General features: G+C 41.7%; 1 protein-coding gene and 1 long non-coding RNA gene across 2 annotated transcripts in view; one reads left to right on the top strand and one right to left on the bottom strand.

Annotated features, from left to right (window-relative positions):
- Positions 1-2151: 2151 nt before the first annotated feature.
- LOC118903044 lies at positions 2152-14385 on the bottom strand. Its single transcript, XR_005021700.1, has 3 exons — positions 14312-14385; positions 5779-5849; positions 2152-2431 (listed from the first exon to the last, which is right to left on the bottom strand). It is a non-coding gene; the product is annotated as an uncharacterized LOC118903044 (long non-coding RNA).
- Positions 9945-24274, top strand: part of CNTN3 (contactin 3) — a 331266-nt gene continuing 316936 nt past the window's right edge. Inside the window, 1 exon segment of the mRNA XM_036867699.1 lies at positions 9945-9977. The gene's annotated coding sequence lies outside the window, so the exon portion shown is untranslated.

Raw genomic sequence — 24274 nt, 5'->3', positions numbered from 1 at the left:
GAAAGATAAAGCAACCCACGCATCCTTTTCCTTTCAATCCTTCCTCATTCATCAATAAGCCGAAAATAGAGAGTTTTGCATATCAGATAAAATAACAACAGCTGAGTTAGCTTTGTCCGGCATTTCCATTGTTCTGGGAAGAACAAAATACATATGCATGTAGAAGCTACAAAACACAAATTGTATAATTTCGGTGATACCACATATGAGTTAAATGCTCTTATATTTGCATTTAAAACTGGCATTGCACAACATAAATATGCATGTTAAAATTCATGCTAAAAATTAACATTTTTAATTCTCCTTTATTTAGAATGACATTAAACAGAAAATAAAGAACATCACGACAACTCAAGAGAGATCAACTGTGGGAAAAAGAAAAAAGCTACATTTATAGACAACACTTTTTTCCTGTGTTTCGAACAAGGGGTCCCGCATTTTCATTTCACACTGAAATTATGCCACAAATTATGTCGCCCATCTTTAGTTATGTATAAAATACACTGGCTGTCCATAGGGGGAGAGATCTTTCCTCTCCAATCATCTGGGTAGTATTATTGTAATCCACCACCTTCCTTTTATTATGCGTGTTTTCCCTGCTAAGAATCCTGAGGATGTAAAAGCCAGAAATAGCCCCAAAGAAATTTGCCTAGTGGTCAAAATAGGACTAGCCAAAATATCAGTAATGGTTATTTCTAGAAACTAGCAATCTTTGCTAACAGAAGTAAGAAGCCCTCTCTCTCCACCAGTGGTATTTCTATTCATGTGACTCACTAACCCTTAATTGTTAGGTTACCTCTGTTTTGTGATTTTAACTGTCAAAAAACATCTCACTTGATAACCTTCCCGATGCTTTCGTAATTGCACATCTGCATTTGTGGGTCTAATTTGTGTTAGCTGGGGTGTCAGATACACAACAGTCATATTGGGGATTATAATTTATAAACTTCTAGACCTGCTTTGAAGTTTCACACACATTCATGCTATAACCAGAATATCGTCGTTAACTGGACAGTCACGCTGCAGTTACTTATTTTATCATCTAAAATGGCTCACTGGGAAGAGGGCTGCTTCCTCAGCTTTTGATTACTAGGTTGTTTTCATCCATGTGCAAATCATGCCTATACTTGTCTTCCCAGCGATTGTGATAATTGTGATAATAGTTTGAAAATGATTAAGAGTCACCTAAAGTCTCTTTGAATCTCATTTTTAAAATAGTTTGTAGTGTAGGAACATTTCATAAATACTGAAGAAACAATTGGCAGAGATTGTTTTATGGGAAAATATAGTTGGGAACTTATCACCTTGACAGAAAGAGTGAAGAAAAAGAAAGTCACCTCTTCCTTTCATTGTTTTCAAGTATTAAAATGTTTTGATTATAGTGACTGAATCCTGCAGCAATTGAACTTGGCTAAAAGAGAAAATACTGGAGTATTGTGACTCAGTATTTTATGGACCATGATAGAAAGAATGTAAGCAAACAAATGCTTGGACTAACAAGTGGCAAAGTCTAATCCTTAAAACTATAATGACCCAAAGAAATGTTTCATCCAAATAAGTGCTTTGAATTTTTCTTCCTGGCTTAATGACCGAGGTGGGGCAGAGGGAGGAATGGAAGGAGGCAGAATATTCGCTCTGGCACTGTCAGTGAAAATGGCTATTAATTTAGAACCCACCCACCAATTCAGCTAGTTGACTAAATGAGATGAAAAGGAGGAATTACAAACTGCTGGCCAGCCTACTCTTTGGATCCACTAAGAAGCGCTGTATTCATTTGCTAGGGCTGCAGTAACAAATTATTATAACCTCAGTAGCAATTTTTTTTTAATAAATTTATTTATTTTTGGCTGTGTTGGGTCTTTGTTGCTGCACGCGGGCTTTCTCCAGTTGCAGCAAGCGGGGGCTACTCTTCATTGTGGTGGGTGGGCTTCTCATTGCGGTGGCTTCTCTTGTTGTGGAGCATGGGCTCTAGGTGTGTGGGCTCAGTAGTTGTGGCTCGCGGGCTCTAGAGCATAGGCTCAGTAGTTGTGGCCCACGGGCTTAGTTACTCCCCAGCATGCGGGATCTTTCTGGACCAGGCCTCGAACCCGTGCCCCCTGCATTGGCAGGCAGATTCTTAACGACTGCGCCACCAGGGAAGTCCCCCTCAGTAGCTTAAAACAATAAAAATTTACTCTCTCACAGTCCTGGAGCCCAGCTGTGCAAAATCAAGGTATCAACAGGATGGGTTCCTTCTTGGCGGCTCAGAGGGAGCAACTGTTCCACGCTTCTCTTCTGGCTTCTTGAGATTTCTGGAAATCCTTGGTGTTTCTTGGCTTACAGCTGTACAATGCCAGCCTCAGCCTCCACCTCGCATGGCTGTCTTCCCTCTGTGCCTCTCTCTGTGTCTTTTCAGGGCGTTCTCCTCTCTCCGTATGTCCAAATTCCCCTCCTTATAAAAGGACACCAGTCATTGGATTAGGGCCCTCCAATTCTGTAAAACCTTCCCTTAATTTAACTAATTCCATCTACAAAAAACTGATTTCCAAATAAAGTCACATTCACAGGTACCTGAGGATAGGACTTCACATCTCTTTTGAGGGAACACATTTCAACCCACAATGCTTCTCAAACTTATCTGCATACTAGAATTACATGGGCAGTTAAAAAATACTGATACCTGGGTATTGCATCCCAGAGATTCCGAACTAATCAGGAAGAGGTAAAACCAGGGCACCCAGATTTTTTTAACTCCCCCAAGTGATTCTAACATGAGCCAAAAGTGTCAGAACCACTAGAATAAAGGATTCTAGTTGTCAGTTTCTCGAAAGGATATTTTAGCATAATGAAGGGTGTGCATTTCAGTGAGAAAAATCTCTTTTCCTTTAATCATATTGACAAAAATGAAAAAAAAATTGAAAGTAGGTGATCAAAATAAATGGCATGTAATCAAAAAGAATTTTAGAAATTTACCACTTGACACATGTTCATTCAAGTGAACATTTTAATGCATGTTGTGTGTTGGGCCCTGTGAGAGGTCCAAAAGTGGTCATCAGAACCTTAGAAATCAGCTGCTTTTCCTCCAAACTCTGGAGGAAGGAAAGGTTTCCTTGCGTTTTGGCCAGTTGTGACTAGGTGTGGAAATTATTCCTTCCCTAAGACACTGCCCAATTATTAGTAAATAGTGGAAATAGAAAACTTAATGTTACATTAAGTTATTAAAGAAAAAGCACTTCACTGGGGTAAACTGGCTGAAATGTAAAACAATTTCTTACATTTCTTTCCTCAGAGCCTAAAAGACCCACTTCATACAGATGCCTATAAATGTTGTCAAAATACTATTCACCATACTACCTTGTAAGCTCATTAGGAGCTGATGATAGCAACTAAATCAACACAAACTTGTTCTTTCTTGTCTCTTGGTCTTCTGTACAATGGTTTCTACCTAGCATAGATTTACCTCAACTTACTTTGTGTCGTTGTTATGGACTGAATGTTTGTGTCCCCCCAAAATTCATATGTTGAAATCCTAACCCCCAATGTGACAGTACTGTGGAATGAATTAAAGAAACCTCAGCTGAAATTGGAGTCTGTGAAGGTTTGTAGGGGGAGCTCTCATGCCTGCCATGCGTGGTCATTTACTACAAATAGGAAAAGACACATGCCTACATCTCAGGGAGGAAGGGGTTGCCTACTTTACTGTCTAGCAGGGAGGAGAAAATGTAACTCTGCCCTTAGACAGCCCAGCCCATCAGACTGTAGCAGCTCAACCAATGAGAAGCCTCCATACTTTGTACTCCCAGCTTCCTCCAGCGGACTCTTTGGTTATTACAGCCCCTTCCAAACCACCTCCCCCCCCCACAAAAAACAATTCCTTATTAAAGCAGGTTCCCCTTCCTTGTTCCCTGGATTTGCCTATGATCCACCATAGTCTGGGTATCCCGAACTGCAATTGCTCTATTTCCGCATAAACGCACTTTTGCTGGTAAAATAACTGGCTATTATATTAAAAACTTGACAATATTTAAAGGTAGAGCCTTTGGGAAGTACTTAGATCATGAGGGTGGAGCACTCATGAATGGGATTTGTGCCCTTATAAGAAGAGACCAGAAAACACACTCTCTCTCTCCTCCCCCACCTCTTTCTCTCTGTCTGCTCTCTGCCATGTGAGGATACAAAAAGAAGCCACCATCTACAAACCAGTAAGAGGGCTTTCACCAGAACCCAACCATGTTGGCACCCTCATCTTGGATTTCCAGCCTCCAGAAGTATGAGAAATAAATGTTTGTGGTGTAGGCCAGCCACTCTATGGTAATTTGTTCTAGGAGGCAGAGCTGACTAAAACAATCTTTGTTTTCATTCTTTATCCCCTCATCCAAGATACTTATCCGGCTAATAACAGTCATCCTCTATTCATAAAGAAACAGTTTTTGTTTTTCATTCTCAAACTCCCCTGTGAAGAACTTTATTTCACCTTAAGTTTAGAAAAACTCCCTTTGTCTCACCATATCAGCTAAGATTTTTTAGATATATAAGCATTTCAAAGATACACATAGAGCAGAAGCCCAGTTTTAACATCAATATATTTATTACTGTCAAAAAATTTGCATCATAATAACAGTATGAGCAGAATGAAAATATAAATACGTAAAGGATGTTTTTCTGCATTTCAGCATATGAAAAAAAATTTTCATTTTTATTCCAAGAAATATTGGCAGTCTTGGGGAAAACATTTTAGACAGACAAACCAATAAAATACTTATTAAAACCCACAGTAAAAAAAATGATGAGGTAATTTAATGAAAGGCAAGTTACTTTGTGCAAAAGCCCGTATTTTCAATGAAGTGACATATGTACATAACCTCTTTTTCAAAACATGATCATATTTAAATAGGAAAGACAGTGTTATTCCCATTAATATTGGGAAAATACCCCCCATAAATAGAGTTACTAAATGGGAAACTTACATTGCTTGTGTATAGTAACATACATTAGGGGGAAGGGCTCTTATATGTAGCGTTCTTCAGCTGTTGTGTAATAGGTTTTCAATTCAGGAGCTCTGAACTTCAGGTGCCCTCATTTCTTCCTCAGGGTGCAACCACCTCATCCCTACCAAAGTGCAACCGCTAAGTACATCTGTGCACACCCTCTTTACCAACTCTCTTAACCTTGTCAGTCTGTTGCCATTTCAAATTTCCATGAAATCTACTGTTAAAAAACTGATCAAGAGGCGTCAGTGCTTTCTGATCAAAAAGAGCACAGGTATCAGGTGGTCACTATCTCAGCTCTGCCACCAGTGAACTGGGAAAAGTTACATAATCTTTCTGTGCCTCAGTTTCTTCTTCTGTATAGGAAATTAATATTCGTTGAGATTTTACTTTGGACTAGTCACTGTAAACCTAGAAGAAATAATTCTAAGTCAAACTCTATGATTTCATAACTATTTAAGCAATTCCAATATTGTTTTTTAACTTCCATTAATTTCCATCCCTAAAATTTGGGATGTGCCAACTGGATTATATGGTAACATGAAAACCTAGCTCTTCGAAGTCTGGTCTCTGGACCAGCAGCTCCATGCATCGTTTGGGAGCTTGGTAGAAATGCAGAGTCTCAGGCCTCACCCCAGACCTGCTAAATCAGAATCTGCATTTTAACCAGATTCCCAGTTGCAGGCACATTAAAATTTTACAAGTGTTGGACTGGATGGGTAGCAAAATCCACTTAAACTCACAGGGATGCACAGAAAGCAGAGAGTCTGGCACTGGACCCCACAATTCGAGGCCAAGCCTTGCTACTTACAGCTTGTGTAATCTTCAAACAGAGAGCTTCCAAATACATGAGTTCACTTTTCTGTGTCTTAGTTCCTTCATCTGTAAAAGACAGTAAAACAATAGTTAGTTCCCTCCTGGGGTTGTTTTAAGGGTTGCAAAGCACTGGGTATAAGCAATGAGTACAGTGCCTGGCACACTGGAAACTCTTTCAATCATTAAACGAACATTTACGGAATCTGAATCATGTGTGGGTCAGATATGTGCTGAGGGCTGTGAACGCCACAGTAAACAAACAAACAAAAGACCACACTTTCATGCAGCTTGCATTCTAGTGAGGGATTCTGGCAACAAAAAACATGTAAAAAATAGGGTCACATAGGGATATGTTCTGTGACATAAAGAGAATGACAGCAGAGCTATTACAGACAGAAAGTTTGGCAATCACCTTTAGAGGAGAAAACAAGTGAGTAGACACTTTAATTAGTTATATTTGATTAACACCCAGAGCTAAGTTCCAGGCACAGTGCTAAGCATTTTACATGCATTCATGTTTCCAGAATCCTCCAGTTTGACCCTCTTACCAGAAAAATGGAGAACTTGCTTGAATAAGGGTATTCAATGGACAAACATTTAAGGTGAAAGTTTCATGGAAGATTTTTTGCCTGTTATCCAGTTACTGTAACAACCTTAATTTTTACTCCCGTTTGGATGCTGAAAACTTACTACTGCTCTTTAGCCTGACTCAAGGAACCTCTCAGAACCACCCACACCAGCACTAGAGACGACAATTCTGTATACTCAATAATATAATCTTTACATCTAGATATGTACTTGGGGACAGTAACATGGCAAAGTCCACAGGACTTATCTTTCCACCCATGGAAACTAAAAGACTCCTCACCTCTTTTTATAGAAATGGGTATGTTTAACTTAGTAACTTGGCTATATTCCAATTTATACTTTTACCGAAGAATGTCAGTCTGTGGGTTTAGTAGATATTTTTCTTCATTTCCTTCTGCTACACAAGAAACAGGCAAACAAATAACTGTTATGTGGTGTCAGTGGCATGAAATAGCTTCTATATTCCAACACAGATGGGGTATCTTAATAATGGGAAGATGATCTCACACTTTAAAGTGCTTTGTTATAAAATGTGCCATATAAAAAGGAAGTTATTATTCTTAGTTATAATACCCTAAAAAAAGGATTTGCCATCTAAATGGCTGCTGGAACTTAACTGCAGAATTGCTTATAATGCTACAATCAGTTGAGGCCAAATTCAATAAAAACTCCATCCGGCATTCACACTGAGAAGACCCACATGTGCCTTTAATTTTTCTTTTTTTTAATTTCCTGGGCTTCCGGCCCAGAAATTGGATGGAAATTTTATTTAAACCTGCTCTTGTGTATCAACTTTTGGTAAATATCAGGTCTTCAGTTGACTCACGTTATGCTTTACATTTTGAGCAAAGGGAGGAAATAAAATGATGCATATCTCCTTATATACATGTATTTATACACCTCTTACCTCTTCTGACTATGAAACTGTGGCTCACACGAAATGGTCATCATTACTGCTGCAAATTTAGGATGTCCTCCCTTCTGCTGCGACCATAGATTCGAAATTTCACTAAATTCCTTTCCAGCGCTAATCAGCTTTCACCAGCACAGGCAACGAATGTAATCTGAGCTTGGAAATGACTAATTATTTGGAGCCGGCAGTGGGGGGTTCAGGTTTAGATTTCTCTCCCTCTAATTTAAAGCAACTTCTCTCCTATCTTTTTCCCGTCATTTTGCTGCCTGGGGACAGCTCCTCCTCCTTGATAAAAATGCTCTTTCCCTTCCCATTACATAGGGTCTATGTTTATGTATGTATTAGAAGGATAATGCATTATGAGACATCGACTTGAAAATATTCAGAGAAGAGGCACTCCTGTGATGGATGTGGGCCTGGCAGTAATTGCACCTGCTAGGTGCAAGGCATGAGCATAATTTGCATGGAAAGTTTTCTCAGTTCCTTCCAGAATACACCAGTTCTACCCAATAAAACATTTTGTCACACTCAGGGGCTTTGCCAACATGTTCCCAGATTGCAAGCAAAAAGATTATTTACAGTAACCAATAACAACTGAAACGACCATAAACCACAGTTCCGTACCTATTCTATTTTTTTCTTTTGCTAAGTACAGAGACCTTAAGGAGCCCAAATTTACAGCAATTTAATTCTCACAGGAAAAAGCACATTATTTTTATTTATAGTAGTGAGCTCCATCTATCCTTGCCTCCCCTCTTTTGAAACATAAATAATCCCATCTTTTTTTTTTTTTTTTTTAATCCAGCCATTACTTTGACAGGGAAGAACAGTTTTCCTGATAAAGTGAGAAATAGGATAAAAGTGGCCAAGATCAGACAAAGTTACCCAGTGTATCCCAGGACACTGCTGTGTGCTCAAGGGGAAAGGAGACATCACTGCCGAAATAGTTCTGGGGGAAACCCCACCGCACTGGACCCTTTGAAGCAGTTTCTTTCCGCCAGCAAGAAGGACTGGGGCCCTCCATGCGGGCTTCAGTGTAGGCAGCAGGGCTCTGCATCTTACTGACCTGGGTTTTCTACCTGTTATCTTTTAAGCCCCCTGAAGGAGAGTTTTCCAAAAGTTCAAATTCCATTCTGAATTGCAGGGGACTAAACAGGAGCATTTATTCCTGGGAGAAATGAGCAAAAATGAGAACGAGCAGCCAAACGACTATTTCCCTTAAAACCCCTCTCAGGTCTTTTTGGCCCTGGCTGCTGCCCTTGATGAGTGGTTGTGTCCCTCTGACAGTAGGAATCAGAGAGAGGAAAGGAGAGAAGAGGGGACAGGGCTGGAAACCCTTGTTTAAGTCTAATTAAGCAAACAGGAGTAGATTTTTTTTTTCTATAAAGTAAATTTATGCTACATTTTAAAAACAACGTCAAAGAATTATAAAATTCAGCCCCAATTTCAATTTTATTCACAAGGACTATTGTTAACAGTATCCTGGGTCATCCTTCTAGCAATGGTGAATGCATAAATATGCATCCGCACGTGTATATAAGCAAAAAACTGAAAATACTTTTCCTGAAACTTCTTCCTCCTAGTAATACCTCTTGAAGGTCATTTCATGCCAATACTAGTAGATGTACTTCCCTCTCTGTAGGTGGCTGCATTATATTCCATCCTATGGCTCCACTATACTTTAATTAGCTGTTCTTTTAATGATGGACAGACAGGTAGGCTGTTTTTTCAATTAGAAGTAAAGCTGCACTGAACAACCTTTGCACAGGTATGGGAAGTAAGTCTAGCCTAGCTGTTGAAACCACGGGTTTAGGACTTTAACAGGCTTTCATTCAAGCCTAGGTTGTCCAACCAAACACTGTCTGTATGTATTTAAGACAATAAAGGCGATAAGATCTATCTCATAGGGTCCTTGTAAAAAGACAAAAAAATTAGTGATTATTCTCATAACTTACTCATTTCAGCCTTAGGCAAGTTAATTTCCTCATCACTAAATCAGGGAGTAATAATAGACCCAGGGGTGCTCTGGGGACAACCAAGAACTAATTCACTTAAATTGCGCAATCCGCTACCTGGTACGTAGCGGGCCCTTAATAAATATAGGCTTTAATATTAAAATTGCCCATCTTTGCGCACTTGTGGGAGAGCAGCTGTAGAAAGCTTTCCTATAAGTGGAACTCCTACCTTTAACCCGTGCTCCCCGGGGCCCGACTGTGCGCGCACAAGGCCACCCAGCGGTGACACGCTGACCGCCGCCCCCTCTGGAGCCGCGCCCAGGGCCCTGCGGAGGCCGAACGCACGTGGGCGCGCGCTGCCTGAGCGCAGGGCGACGCGGGGTCTTGCCGGGCGCAGGGGCGCGGAAGCGCGGGTTGGTGGGGGGGCACGCGGGCGGCGCGAGGCGCGGGACCCCGTTGGCTGCTCCGCCGCGCTCCCCGCCCCTCCCTCCCGCCCCTCTCCCCTCCCTCCCGTGCCCGCGCCGGAGCGGAGGAAGCGCAGACAGCGCTCGCTTGGCGCCAGCAGCGGCCACAGCAGACTGGCGGCGGGCGCCGCGGGCTCGGCCGGGAACGGCGCGGACCGGGGGGCTGCGGCGGCAGCGTCTCGCGCGGGCGCGCACGGCTGCCCATCGAGCCCCGGCGATCGGCGGCTGACCGGCCGGCGGAGCTGGCACCTGGTGAGCTAGCTGCCGGGACCAGGTAGGTTGGGCATGCCCGGCTCCTCTCGCCGGTCCGGGTACTGGGATGAGCCATCTGCTGGGGCAAACTTTCCGCACTGGCTTCACGGCTCCTCAGCCCCAAAGTTTGTTTGCGGGGAAATACGCTCGACGGGTTGAGAATAAAAGCTGCCTCTCCTGGCTGTTTTGCTTGGGGGAGATTATTTTTCTCCTTCTCGGGAGAGGATTGGTTTCCTGATGGGAAGACTCCGCATCCTCGGCACGAGCGTGGGGTAATGCGAGGTGGGTTCCCCTGGCTTGTCCTTAGCTCAGCGGATTTGGCCAGGGAAAGTTGGGAGAAAAAAAAAAAAAAGTTGTTCACTGTAAGGGTGCAGAGGAAGAATCCCCAGGTCCATGGTGCAGAGGGTGGAAATGAGATAATTTTTTGCCAGAAACCCCCTTCCTGGCTTCCAGCTCAAAGGATGCCAGGGTGGAGAATGCTTCCATTAGCGATCAAGTTTTCCGAGCTGCATTTTCTTTCCACTTTCAAATCTGCAGTCTTGGATGGAATGCCCCGTTGCGTTTATTTGCCAGGTTTTCTCTGATGGGCTGTGATCCAGTTTAATTGAGATCGGCCCCTGTTCTTGGCTGCTTCTCCGTTCTCTAAGGAGCTCTGCAAGGCTAACCAAGCAGGTACCAGAATGTCGAGAGGTCGAGATCAGAAAACCAGGAAGTGACAACTGGGCACTCCAAATCACAGCACCTTGGGGAATTTTTTTTTTTTTCTTTTTTTTGGTTTGTTTGAAATGCACAGCTTCTGGGCTCTGCTTGTGCAGAGCTCCGCACGGCTCGCCAGTCCTTGTGTCCTTTCCTGTATTGCATTTGCGTATTGATTTACAACACGGAGATGCGCCCAGAGGAATGATTTAATAACGAACGGTGACCGCTATGGGGAGGAGAGCAAATCTCCGTTCTGAGCCGAAGGGAGGGGAACAGACAGAGCTCTGGGAAAGGGGTGGAAAGTCTGTTCATCTCAAACCAAGATGTGGGGAAACAGAGCTAGAGAAAGCAACAGACAGGAGTTGTGTCATGTGCAGGAGGGCGGTCAGAAACCCCAGCTCATACAGTGAGTAGGTAAATCCAGAAATAATTTAAAAATGATTAAGCAAGAATAACTGGAAAAAAAAAAAAAGTAGGAAGACTGTACGTGCTGTGGTTTCTGTCTGCCCCCACAGAGATGAATATCACACCAGCTGAAAAAGAATCCTGATCTGTTAATAGATTAAAAACAGGAATTAATCAGAACAATGATTCAGAGCCCTTCAGAGATTGAAAGCAGGAGTAATTGCCTTTGAAAGAGCTATCGCCTCTCAATATTGAAGTCAAATGTGTTACTTTTGCCTTGTTAGCTGTGTTTACTAACAGTCATAGGACTTCGGCTGCTATAACCTGGTATCTGTGTCTGTGGTTTTAACCCTTTGTGAGTCATGGTACTAGGGAGGAAGTTGTCTGCCGGTTAATATTCATACCCATTTGAGCATTGTTAGCAAAATGCCTAATACGTGCCAGTTTCTGATTACAGTAAGACAGGTTCTTGTAAATGTTGTTCATAAAAGAAGTCTGATTGGGTTCAGCCTCCTAAATGGAAAGACTGTGCCAATTCTAAAAATAGTGGCTTCAGGAATTGCAGATCTTTGAATGCTTGCTTGAAGTCAGGTGAGAGTCAACATGTGGTTTGAGGACCCTGGAAAGGATCCATATCCACCAGGGACATAGAGCAAATTGCTGCACTTTTTTTTTTTTTTTTTACATGAAAGGTGAGGTTGAATACATATGTGTGGCCCTCCTATCTAAAGATGGGATATCGGAGGCACTGAATGGCTAATTGATCTGCAGGGGAATAGATTCAGGCAGTGGCTGCCTCAGACAATAACATTCAGCCCCACGTCCTGCTTGCTGTCTGGATGTCATTAATGTCAGCCTGAAGACATGAAGGCATTAGTTCATTTCTCCAGGAGAACTCTTAAGTTTTAAATATCCTTCACAACACAACCAAGTAGCCCAAGTGTTCCTTAAAATGGCAACAGAACATTTAATAGGACCAAAGTGCTGAGCAGTTTCAACTGGAGCAAAAGATTAGCTGCGGACAACAAGCTGCAGCCTTTCCGTTGCTGATTTATGTTCAATTTTATCACTGTCACATTTCATATATGCCTAGTTATTACAAACTAATAGCCTCTTCGCTCTGCTGGCAAAATATGTCTTTCTCTTTTGTAAGTTCCTAACTCCTTCTCATGCATTCAGTACACATCTTCCGGCTTTGTTTTAACTACGTAATTTAAGTGTCCAACTTGAAGTTCTCATTGACTCTTAATATGTTTTGTGCTGAAATAGTATATAAGTATAATTGCCCCTTTCAAACTGCCAGATCTATATATAGTTCACTATATTGTTGCAATGCCACCAGAGAATCGTATGACTGGTTCAGTGTTCGGTGTTTTCCAGTCACCAGTTAGTAAGTTGTTAGCAGTAAAATAGTGTTAGTTTTATGCATTGGGAGATATTCAGATGGCAGGAGGATTTATTGATGCTGTGCATGTTTGCTTGCCATCTCTGATTTAATGATCACCACCAGTCCATCTTTAATAAGGCTTCTGATCTTAGGGAGTTACTTTGTCTCTTTGAAGGTGGGCATCTCTGAAGTGCTGCCATGGTTTTAATAAGCATTTATTAATCACTTAATGCTGGTGGACTACTTCCTTTCTTATGCTTGATAATAATGCATTCGATAATACCCTGTTTGCAAAGATATTTGGCAGTAATTAGCTTGTTGGAGCCACAGAGCATTTTAAGATAGAACATTGCTTTAAAGTTGATGGGTTACAGATCTTAGTCTCAGATCTAATTTGTATAAAAAATTCAGAATTGGATCACGTGTGCTAAATGGTTTTTGTGAAGGACACCCCCAAGTGTCCTCCTCCCCCCCCACTCCCCTTCCCCACCACGGCATAGTCTATCTCCTAAACACTATGGAACATTCTTTTTGAAAACTTGCTTCACTAGAAGTGTACTTTTTTGTTGAAACTTTGTATGCCAAGTTTCAATCCATAGTATGGTTTTATTTCCCCCCTTTTTATGTGCATGTTGTAAACAAGAAATAAGGCTTTGTAATAGAAGTGCCGGCAGAACTTTATTGCATCTCAAACAGCTCTGCTACTTGGAATGTAAATATTTGTAGAATCTTTACTGTGCAAGAAGCTGCCTTGCAAAAAAGTGAGAAAAAATGACTGTTTTATTAAGTAGGATAAAATAATTCAGAAGGTATGCATGTTCCTTATTGCAGACATATTGACATTTTAAGAAATAGATTATATATGTTACAAGAATTCCATAGCACTCTCTTAGGTGCCTTTAGAACTCAGACTATAAATTTTCTGTGTTCTAAAACAGAACAAATTTGTCCCATTTGTTTTTCTAAATCTCTTGACTTTCAATGCCTTTCAAATGTTAAAAGATGAGCTCTGTAATTCAAAAAGCACTTTGATTGTATTTCTGATAAATAAACCTGACAGTATACTATTTTTAATAGGAGAAAGAATTCTTGGGATCATTGCAGTACTTCAGAAAATCTTATTTTGGGAACTAGTGCGACTCACTTCTCGTGTCCTTTTGATTCTAACTCTGAAATATTTCTCCAATTGGCCCACTTCCCTCCACATCCACTCACATCATCCTACTCCAGGTCACTACCTTCTCTCCTGGGACAACTGCGCTGGCTTCCCTGTCTCCTTTCTTTCTTCTTTCCCCAAATCATTCTCTGCACAGCAGGCAGGGCAGTATTTTTCTTTCTTTCTTTTTTTTTTTTTTAATTTAGTTAAATTTAGTACTCCTCTCCTTCAAGCATTTCGATAGCTTTCTGCCACATTCAGAACTATTCAGTATTACCTAGAGAGCCACGTAGGATTTAAACACTGCCTATCTATCCCTCCAGCATCATCTCCTCCCATGCTTTTGGGAATGAGCACTTAGTAGGCTTTTTTTTATGTCTGTGGTTTTGTTGACCTCCTTCCTACCTTAGGGCTTCTTCTGTTCCTTTGCCTGGTAGCTCCCTTCAGCCTTTACCCCCAAACACACAAAACGTGCTTGTGTGTGTGCGTGCGTGCACGCACGCACACACAGAGGCACACACATTACAAATTCTGACTGGTGTTCATTGCTTCTTAGCTCACAGTTTAAATATCAGTTACTAAGAGAGGGCTCTCTTTCATTTCCTTCCTCCTCTAGATTAGGGCACCTCTGTTACGCTCTTTCTGTTCACGTCCTCCATAACTTTCTGATCATATTCCTCCTTATCATAACTTGGAACTATTTCCTTACCTGATTCCTTGTTGACTGTTCTGTAAGCCGTCTTGTAAGCAGTTACCACATCTGTTTTACTCGCTACTGCAAAGCAGCTCCTATCACAGTACCTGGCTCACAGTGGAGTTTGATCCACCCATGAGAATTGTGCTTTTGGGGGTGCTGAGTTTGCAACATGTGACTGGGCACCCCTGTGACCAAAGATCCTGTCAAGAATGTCCCTGTTCAGCAGAATTCTGCAGCCGGCTTGCAAAGGGTTCTTTCTGTGGCTTCGCCCATAGTCTCTTCGAGCTCTAGAATATCTACTACTTCAGACTTATTTTGTCAAAATGGAATTCATCATTTTTCTTCCCAGGCTGGTTCCGGTTTAGGTGATCTCTTCTTTCTTTGATTCTCATTGTGGTCCTCAAGGCAAGTGACACCAGTGGTCTTCAGCACCATCCTCTTCCTTTGTTCTGTAACCAGTCAACTGATTAAAAATAGAAGAACTTTTATTTGGGTTATTATGCACCAGCTTAGGGTTCAAGCGCTTTATTCGCTTTACACTTCTTACCTAAATGCAGCAGATTAAGAAATGATCCTCCTCCCCACACTCCCTTTCTTGCTCCAGTCTTTCCAACACATGGTGCTATATTAATCCATCTTGTCATTGGACACCCACTGCCTAGAGAAAAACTGCCACTGATGCAGCCTGTCTACGTGAGACTTCTTCCCCTCGTTCTCCTCCATATAGAGTGTTCCAAGTACAGGCACCATCTTTAACTGTCCTTACAATTCAGTGTAACACTTGTGGCTTCAGGGTCTCTGCACCCATGGGTTCCACCCCAAGCCCCTCATTCCTGTCTCAGCTCATCTCTACCCTCAATTCACTGTTACTTCTGCCAGGAAAGCTCTTCACTTTTAATCCTGCCATTTGCCCAGTGGTACCCACCCATCTGTTCCTCCAAGAAGTCTTTACTGTCCTCCCAGACTAGATTTGAGCCCCATGCTGTGTGCTCTCACCTGTATTTTAAAATGTTCTTCTTTAGAGGGAGAATGGATTAGAGTTTAATTAACACTGTACGTTTGTTTAATATCTGCCTTTCCTGATAGTCTGTGGATGGAGTGGAACACACATATTAGGATTTTGGTAAATATTTGTGGAATGAAAGAAAGATAGTCAGATTCTACTATAGTTATATTAAGGCATCTTTTTTTGGACTTAAAATTATTTTAGTGTATATTTAAAGATTTTTATTTTATCTTACACAGTTTCTGGGTGACAAGTCGTTCATTGACAACAGATGACTATCTTGATATGGTCTGAATTTAGAAAATTCTCTGACAGACCTATGCCCTAAAAGAAGCATAAGCTAGGGACTTCCTTGGTGGTGCAGTGGTTAAGAATCCGCCTCCCAATGCAGGGGACACAGGTTCGAGCCCTGGTCCGGGAAGATCCCACATGCTGCAGAGCAACTAAGCCCGTGCACCACAACTACTGAGCCTGCACCCTAGAGCCTGCAAGCCACAACTGCTGAGCCCGTGTGCCACAACTACTAAAGCCCACATACCTAGAGCTTGTGCTCCACAAAGAAGAGTAGCCCCCACTTGCTGCAACTAGAGAAAGCCCACGCACAGCAAGGAAGACACAACGCAACCAAAAACTAAAAAAAAAAAAAAATTAAAAAAAAAAAAAGAAGCATAAGCTAAAAGGTTGTCAGTACCAAGGATTGGTCCTTGGTATAATTGTTTCATTTTAGTGCGAGGGGGGTAATTTGGAATTCTCAAATTTCATTATTTTATTAGAGTAAAACATTGGCATAAGAAAGAAAGAACTAAATGACTGCATCACAACAAATCAAAAGCACTTCTTCCTAAGCGATAACTAATTACTTAAAAATGGGGGAAAGGCTTATGGGCATTAAACAATCTCACCAATCATCCTTCAAAACAGAAAGCCCCTCTTATAGTGCTGAATATACTCTACTTTTCTTTCACTGCTTCCCAGTTAATGATCTTTCTAGAAACATGAACTGTCCTGTTGAAATCATGGAAATTCCTTGGCCCTAACAGGACTTCCTGAGTTACCTGTGGGAGTGAGTCTTGGTAACCGGCATTTTAAAACTTTTTGTTTTGAAATAATTATACTCACAGGAAGTTGCAAAGATAGTACAAAGAGTTCTATGTATCCTTCACCCAGCTTCCCCTGATGGTCACATTGCCTATAGCTGTCGTATGACTCCGGAACCAGGAAATTGATCCTGGTGCATTACTCTTAACTAGACAACAGATCTTATTCTGGTGTCACAATTTTTTTAGCCTGATTGCAAGAATATGTGTATACCTCTATGCCGTTTTATCCCATATATAGATTCATGTATCTAGAATTTTAATTTAAAGAACAACTATCCTGAGAGCTACAGTTTCCATGTAATCATACACTGATGTAATATTTTTGCAAGTATCTTTGAGGTTTCAAAAGTTCCAGTTCCATAGACCTTTTTCCATGCAAATATTTGTCTTCTTAAATATCATGAAATTCTTTACCTTGGAGTTGCCTGTATGTTAAAGTTGCTCTGGAAATGGAAATCTTGGCATTTTATAAACCAGGATGTGACATTTTGGTGGTTCTCTGTGGTTATCAGTTTGGGAATCTGTGTTGACTTTCCATACTACTTTTTTTTTTTTTTTTTTTTAAATTATTTATTTATTTATTTATGGCTGTGTTGGGTCTTCGTTTCTGTGCGAGGGCTTTCTCTAGTTGCGGCGAGCGGGGGCCACTCTTCATCGCGGTGCGCGGGCCTCTCACTATCGCGGCCTCTCTTGTTGCGAAGCACAGGCTCCAGACGCGCAGGCTCAGCAATTGTGGCTCATGGGCCTAATCGCTCCGCGGCATGTGGGATCTTCCCAGACCAGGGCTCGAACCCGTGTCCCCTGCATTGGCAGGCAGACTCTCAACCACTGCGCCACCAGGGAAGCCCCATACTACTTTTAAACAGTTCTGCAGGTAAGGGTGTTTGTTTATCGTTGTAATCAGACTTGGACAGTATTTTTATGCCACCAGGACAGAGACCCAGCTGAATACTTTCTTGTACTTTCTAACTGAATCAGAGTCCATTATTATTTCTTACATAGAAATAGTCACTCTTTACAATAACTTAACACATTGCAGTAGTCGGTGATGGCCCTTTTCAGGCAATTAAAATCAACTCGAACAGTGTAGCTAGTGATCTAATCTGATGGTTGCTACTCAGCTGGGCTGGCTGCTTCTGTGAATGTGAAGCAGCAGAAAGTTGCTGATTACCATTCCTTGTTACTAATTCTGAGGAATATTCTGAGGGCTCTGGAATACAGATAAGGCACAGTTGTACCAAAGTCGGGTGCATGCAACAGTAGACAGTACCTCCCTTACCTCTCTATCCATCCCCTATACCCACAAGGGCATTACATTTGTATATATTAGACAGTTTGTCATTTTTCTCAACTATTCTTAGTGACTCTTTACTAGGACTTCTTTTATTTTTGCCAAGTAAAACCAACTAAGAACTGGGTATATCTGTGCAATTTGGAAATTTGAGCCTTGTGTGTCAAAGATTTTCTCTCTTTCTCACTTTTTCATACCATTAAATGAAATGTTTCTCATATGCAATGGAAAGATATACATGTTTATATTTAGTACTAATTTACTGAACTGTTATGGTGAGACCACCACGTAAAGAAGCCCAGACAAGCCTTCACTAATATTAAGCAGTAATTGCCCCTGTGGAGTTGGTTCTCTAGTACTTAGTAGAAATATGTTTTTAAAAATAACAAAAGGGTCTCGATATATGGGTTTTGTTACGTCATGAAACAAACCACATATTCTGTGAAGATGCTTATATGTGGAGGGCATATTTCCGTATAATGGGAAATGCTAGACTTATAGGCATTATTTCTTTTTAATCTAGTAGGGTCTTAATTGTCTCTTGCTGTAAATGGTTTTGCATTACGACTTGCTTGGAAATATCTTTTGTCATTTTTCTAGAAATTTCTTATGGGGTTTTCCTCCTGAATCTTGATTTTTTTAAAATTCTTACATCTGTTTATTAATAATCTGATTATTTCTTTGTCATTCTTCTCACCCACTTTGATCCCCCCCCGCACATTACCCAAGACATAGATTAGAATAGGAAATAGCTTAATACCAAATCATAAATTCATAGGGTAAGAAACACATCCATTTTGTATGCTTTCAAGCCGAAGAGAATAAAATAAATGATGGGGAGGTGTTTGCAGTTTTATATAGGATTAAATGCCCATGTTATTTAAAGTTAGTTTCTTCTTCCTCCTCTTTTTCATCTCTTCTTCTTCTTAGTTTTCTTTCTTGCTTTAGGGTCATATTTTTGAATTGACTCTTCTGTACTGACCCCTAGTGCGCAAATGTTTTCAATTGTCTCTAATTGAAAATATTACATATATTTGTTTGCAGGTGTTCCACCCCCAAGGATGGGAAAGGCAAGTCTAAAATATATCAAGTTTGACCATCAGAGAAAAATAACTTTAGAAAAAGATAAAGCACACATCAGCCCTGTGGGAGACTGTTTGCAAAGATGGCTGCAGTAATACTGTCCTTGGTACTCTGCACGGTGACGTGCTCTTTCTTCGCTTTAAGCAATGAACCTATTTCCCTTCCCTTTGAATCTGGGCTAGCCTATGGAACTTGAGCTATAAAATGTGGACAAAGTGAAGTGGCGTGATTGTGAATGCTGAGCCTCAGCCTCAAGACACTGAGATTCCATTCTTGTCCTCTTCCTGAGACCACCATGTAAAGAAGCCCAGACAAGCCTTTTTGACCTGAGAGGCCAGGTAAAGACAGTGTCAGTAGCCAGAATTGGTAGTCAGTCAGGTCAGTGATCAATTAAGCCGTCAGAAGATTAAGATTACATGAGTGACCCCAGGCAGAACTGGCAAACAAATTGCTCAGCTGAGCTCAGGTCAAATGCATAATCATCAGCAAATAAATATGGTTAAGTGGTTCAATTCGGGGGTAATTTTTGCAGCAGTCACACACACATTCTAATTTAAGAAGCATATTTTAAAAAATTTAGATAAATATTTTAAAAATGTGGGGTCTTATCTCTTTTTTGTTATTTTATAAATGTTTTAGTCAGCTTTTCTTGGGTAACAAATGATCTGAAAATCTCAGGGGCTTCTAACAACAGATTTTCCTCACCTGTGTTACCTGTGAGCTGAGGCTCGACTCTGGGACGGCCTGGGTCCCTTGCATGCTGTGGGCTGACTGTGCACCTGCCCCACGTGACTTTTCATCCTGGCGTCCAGGTTGCAGGCACAGCCATGTAGTGGATACTGTAGTGCTCCATCCAGGCCCACCAATGTAGGGCCGACATATCTACCCACGTCTGCTTGGAACGTCAGCTGCCGGTGGCCCACCGGTTCATCTGTCACCTGGGAATTTCCTTTTTTTTTTTTTTTTTTTATAAATTTATTTTATTTTTGGCTGCATTGGGTCTTCATTGCTTTGCGTGGGCTTTCTCTAGTTACTGTGAGCAACTACTCTTGGCGGTGCGCGGGGTTCTCACTGTGGTGGCTCCCCTTGTTGCAGAGCACGGGCTCTAGGCACGCGGGCTCAGTAGTTGTGGCTCGCGGGCTCTGGAGCACAGGCTCAGTCGGTGTGGCGCACGGGCTTCGTTGCTCGGCGGCATGTAGGATCTTCCCGGACCAGGGATCGAACTCGTGTCCCCTGCATTGGCAGGCAGACTCTCAACCACTGCGCCACCAGGGAAGCTCTGGGAATTTCCTTTTGTGTAGGGAACTGTCTCAAGCCAAGGTTATGCCTTTTCTTGGGTGATGGCTCATGCCAGCGACTGGCTGATATGGGGCAACAAAACCTGGTCCCCTGGCTTTAATTTAGGACAACTCTGGAGGGTGATCCCAGCCCCAAAAGCCCTTTAGGACCAACTGATGCCACCATTGCAACTACTTTAAGTTTCACAGTCCCCCTCTGCCTGTTCTTGCTTTGTTTACTTCCTTAAACCTGTTTTTTTCAAGAGCATTTCTCCACAAACCTTCTTCGTCTCAGATTTTGTTTCCAGCGAATCCAAGTTAAGAAAGGCCCTTATGTGGGACACATTCTCATGGCAGGGGGTGGAAACCCAAGAGGCTTAGCTGAACTGTGCAGTTGCTTAAAACTTTGGCTAGAACTGGTCATATATCAGGTTTTCTAACATTTCATTGGCCAGAAGTCACTGTAAGACCAATAAAAAAGGTAAAGTTAAGTGAATGTTTACAAATAATAGTATAATCTACCATAGTCTACCTTATACACACAAAATATACTTTTAGTCACATGTACACAAATTATGCTCACTCGCTTCACAAGAACTATACCCCAAAAGTCTTACCTAATCATTTCATCAGGCTGGAAGTCCAGGATTTTATTAAGGTCCCAGAATCTTATGAGACTGAACCAAACCATTACTAGCACATTATAGTTTCTGCTGGGTCCTGGCATATGTCTCATATCTTGATATGCTACTGAAAAACTGCATGCCCAAAACAATGGGCAGAAACGTATTCCACATATAGGCCTGGGGGTGAAGAAGGAATATTTGTGAATAAGAATACAGTTTACCTATATGATTTAGCTACTGCCGCAATGATTCTACATAAAAAGCAACCAGAAAATTTCAGTAGCCTCAAAGAAGAAGAATTTATCTAGTTCTCACTACTACAGATTAGCTGGGGTAGCTCTGCTGAACTCAGCTGGGCTTGCTTATATTTTTATGGGTGAGCTGAGTGTTGGCAGATCTTGACTGGGCTTGGCTGGGGTGCTTTGCTCAAGCTGCAGGTCTGGCTGGCTCAGGTATTTCCACATGCTATTTTGGTGTGCAAGCTAAAGGAGAAGCTCTGTGGTAGAAAATATGCTTATGCCAATTGCATGGGTGCAAAAGGTAAGTGGAAACATATAAGGTCTGTTTTGATCTTGGCTTGCAACTAGCGTGCTATCACTTCTGTAGTGTTCTGTGGGCCATAACAAGAAACATGGCCAAACTCAAATTCAAGGGAGGGGAATTATCCTCTGCCCCTTAAGTGGGAGGAACCGTAAAGTCACATGGCCAAGGGCGTAGGTACAGGAAGGGGTGGAGAATTGGGGCCAATAATGCAATCTGCCATACCACCAAACCTCATATCCATTAAGCATTGTAAATTCCCTCTAGATTTTAGTTGCTTTTCAGATAAGAAACAGGAAATGTAAATGTCACTTTATTGCCCATGAATGAATTATAACTCTCTAATTGCTGCCTAAGTGGAGGAGTCCTGTATAAGGCCCAGGAATACAGAGAGGTAGAAAATACAATGAAAGCTCTCAGGGAACGTATAGTTGAATGGCAAGAACTGACATGTATTTAGAAACCTAGTGAGCAATATTATGAAACTGTGCCTAGTCATAATGCCTATGCTTCTTAATCCAGGCAAACTTCGTTTACCACTTAATAGTTTGTGTCCTTGGCTACATTAATTGACTCTGCAGTCTAGTTTCTTCATCTGTGAAGCTGGAATATTGGCTCCAGCTGTGTAGATTTGTTGTAATAAATACAGGAGGTAAGGACCTTAGGAGATACATGAGGCCCTTAGGAAAACTCAGTAGTTTTGCTACCTATTGATGTTTGTGTTTGTATTAGTGTTGGTGTCCATATTATTCACTATTTGCATTTTATAGTATATATATTCATAGAATAATGGAGATGTGGTTTATGCTAAACGACAAGAGAGTTGAGAAGAAAAGGAAACTGAGGTGACTATCGAGTAGAATAATCAGGGAAGGCTTCCTGTGAATCTAGGACTAGGCTGAATCCTCAGTGCATGGAGGGCTGGAAGTCAAAGCACACGCTGTTTGGTTGGTAAGAGCTGCCCTGGCAGGTTCTTGAACCAGTGAGTCATTTCCATGCTTGTCGTAGTTGAGAGCGTGTTAAAGGGCTACTGGGCAGGTTGTAAGTTGTAACAGTAGAAGACCTTGCTTTGGGCGGAGTGTCAGATATTAGCGCGTGGAGGTAGATTGGAGGCCGTGTCCTGTTGTCAATCTCAGATATTAGGAGACCAAGGAGGGGGTGGATCTAGGTAAAATCTCTCTGTAAATAGCTTTCATGTTTTTGTCCGAAAATCCTTATAAAGCTTAGCATCTTGGAATCTGTGTTACTAGTGAGGCCAAAAAGATTCATAGAATGCCTTAGATCAAATAACAGGTTAATGACCTAACCAGAAATGGAATCCATATTGTCCCATGTCTGGAAACAATGCATTTTTCACTCCAGAACAGCCTCCACTTTTGAGAAAAAAAATTATGACTGTAAATGGGAGCTATTGACTTGTCTTCCATAGTGATTGTGAGTGAACTTTTCTACTCATCTCAGACCCCAAGGGACCCATTTGTCATTCTATGTAAGATTTCATCTCTAGGACTAAAATTGAGTTTACTTTTCAGGACCTCTTTCAGCTTCCCATCCCAGCTTAAACCTGTCTCTTCCCTTCTTTCCAAGGCGGTCCGCCCTCTGCTCTTTTGGTCATGGAGTCTTTGATTGGCTCATTTTCCTTCTCCCTCATATGAATCATTTATTTTTTGCCTCTTTTTCTCTTCATTGTAAAGAGAGGAACACAGAATCTAACAAAAAGTTTCACCTACCACTGGTGCTTTCCTTTCCATTATTCCGCATTAACATCTGGAATCCTCTTAATGGTTTTCTTTACTCCTGTCAAAATCATATGCATGTTTTTAAAAATTCGGTTTAACGTCTCTCTTTTCTCTCTCTCTTTAGCTCAGTTAGCTTTATCTAAAGGTCTAAACCTATTTATGTTGTTTGCTTTATTACTGATAGAAACTGTTGATAATTATTTACCCCTCCCCAGGAGAGGATGATTTTTTTCCTGCCCTATTGCTGATGGCAGACTTGGTCCCTTGACTGACTTTGGCCAATGGAATGTGAACATTTCACATTTAGTTACTTCCTGCAGGGGCTCTGGGAGCCAGTACATGGTTCTGTGTGTCCTCACCTGCTTCTGCAGCCATGGAAGCCCACGTTAAGATGGAGTTTCTGTGAGCCTGGAGCCAGAGTGACTGCCATGTGCAGAGCCCTCTGTTGACCTGCGGTAGACGTCAAATATAAGCATGAGATAAACTTCATTGTCACCATCTACAGAGATTTTCGAGTTATTGGTTGGTACAGCATAACCTGCCTTATGCTGGTCAATATACAACATCTACTTGGATATCTCAGAGCCCTTCAACCTCAATATGTGTAGAGTTGACCTCATCAGCATCCTGGCCAGATACTTTTCTACCAGTGTTCTCCACTGTCCCCACAAGAAAGCAACACCAGGATTGAATCACTTGCTCAACCCATAAACCTGGGATTTCCTGCTGACTTCTTCTCCTTTTTGAGCCCATATTGAATTGGCAACAAGTCTTGTCTCTCCTACAGCCAGAATATCTGCTGAAACTGCCCAGTTCTCTCCACCTTTAATGCCAACAGCTTCAATTAAACAACCATCATCATTTTTCTCAGTTATTACAAAAACATCCAGTCTGGTTTCTCCTGTCTCCAGTATCTATTCTTGACTATTTTGATTCTATTTCCACACTGCAGCAAGTGTTTTAAATATGCAACCCTGTTGAAATGCTTACCAAAACTTTAGTAACTTTCAGTTGACCTTAAGGTAAAGTCCAGGTTACTTGACATGGCTCCTAAGGACTCTGTGTGATCTCTCCCCTTCCTGCCCTCACTGGCCTTACTATGGGGAGCTCCTCCCTGTGCTTTCTGATGCTAGCGATGACGGACATCTTCCATTTCTTGAGCAGGCCTTTGCATATGCTGTGACCACTGGCTGGGGTACACTTCCCCACCCCCATTGCTTCTGCCCCATCCCCATACATACATTCATACACACTCACCAAGCAGCCATTGCCTGGCTCACTCCTATTCCTCTTTCAAGTTTCAAGTTAAACAG

This window comes from Balaenoptera musculus, chromosome 11, assembly GCF_009873245.2.
Source record: "Balaenoptera musculus isolate JJ_BM4_2016_0621 chromosome 11, mBalMus1.pri.v3, whole genome shotgun sequence".
NCBI classification, from domain to species: domain Eukaryota; kingdom Metazoa; phylum Chordata; class Mammalia; order Artiodactyla; family Balaenopteridae; genus Balaenoptera; species Balaenoptera musculus.
This window is presented reverse-complemented; position numbering and strand designations above follow the sequence as displayed.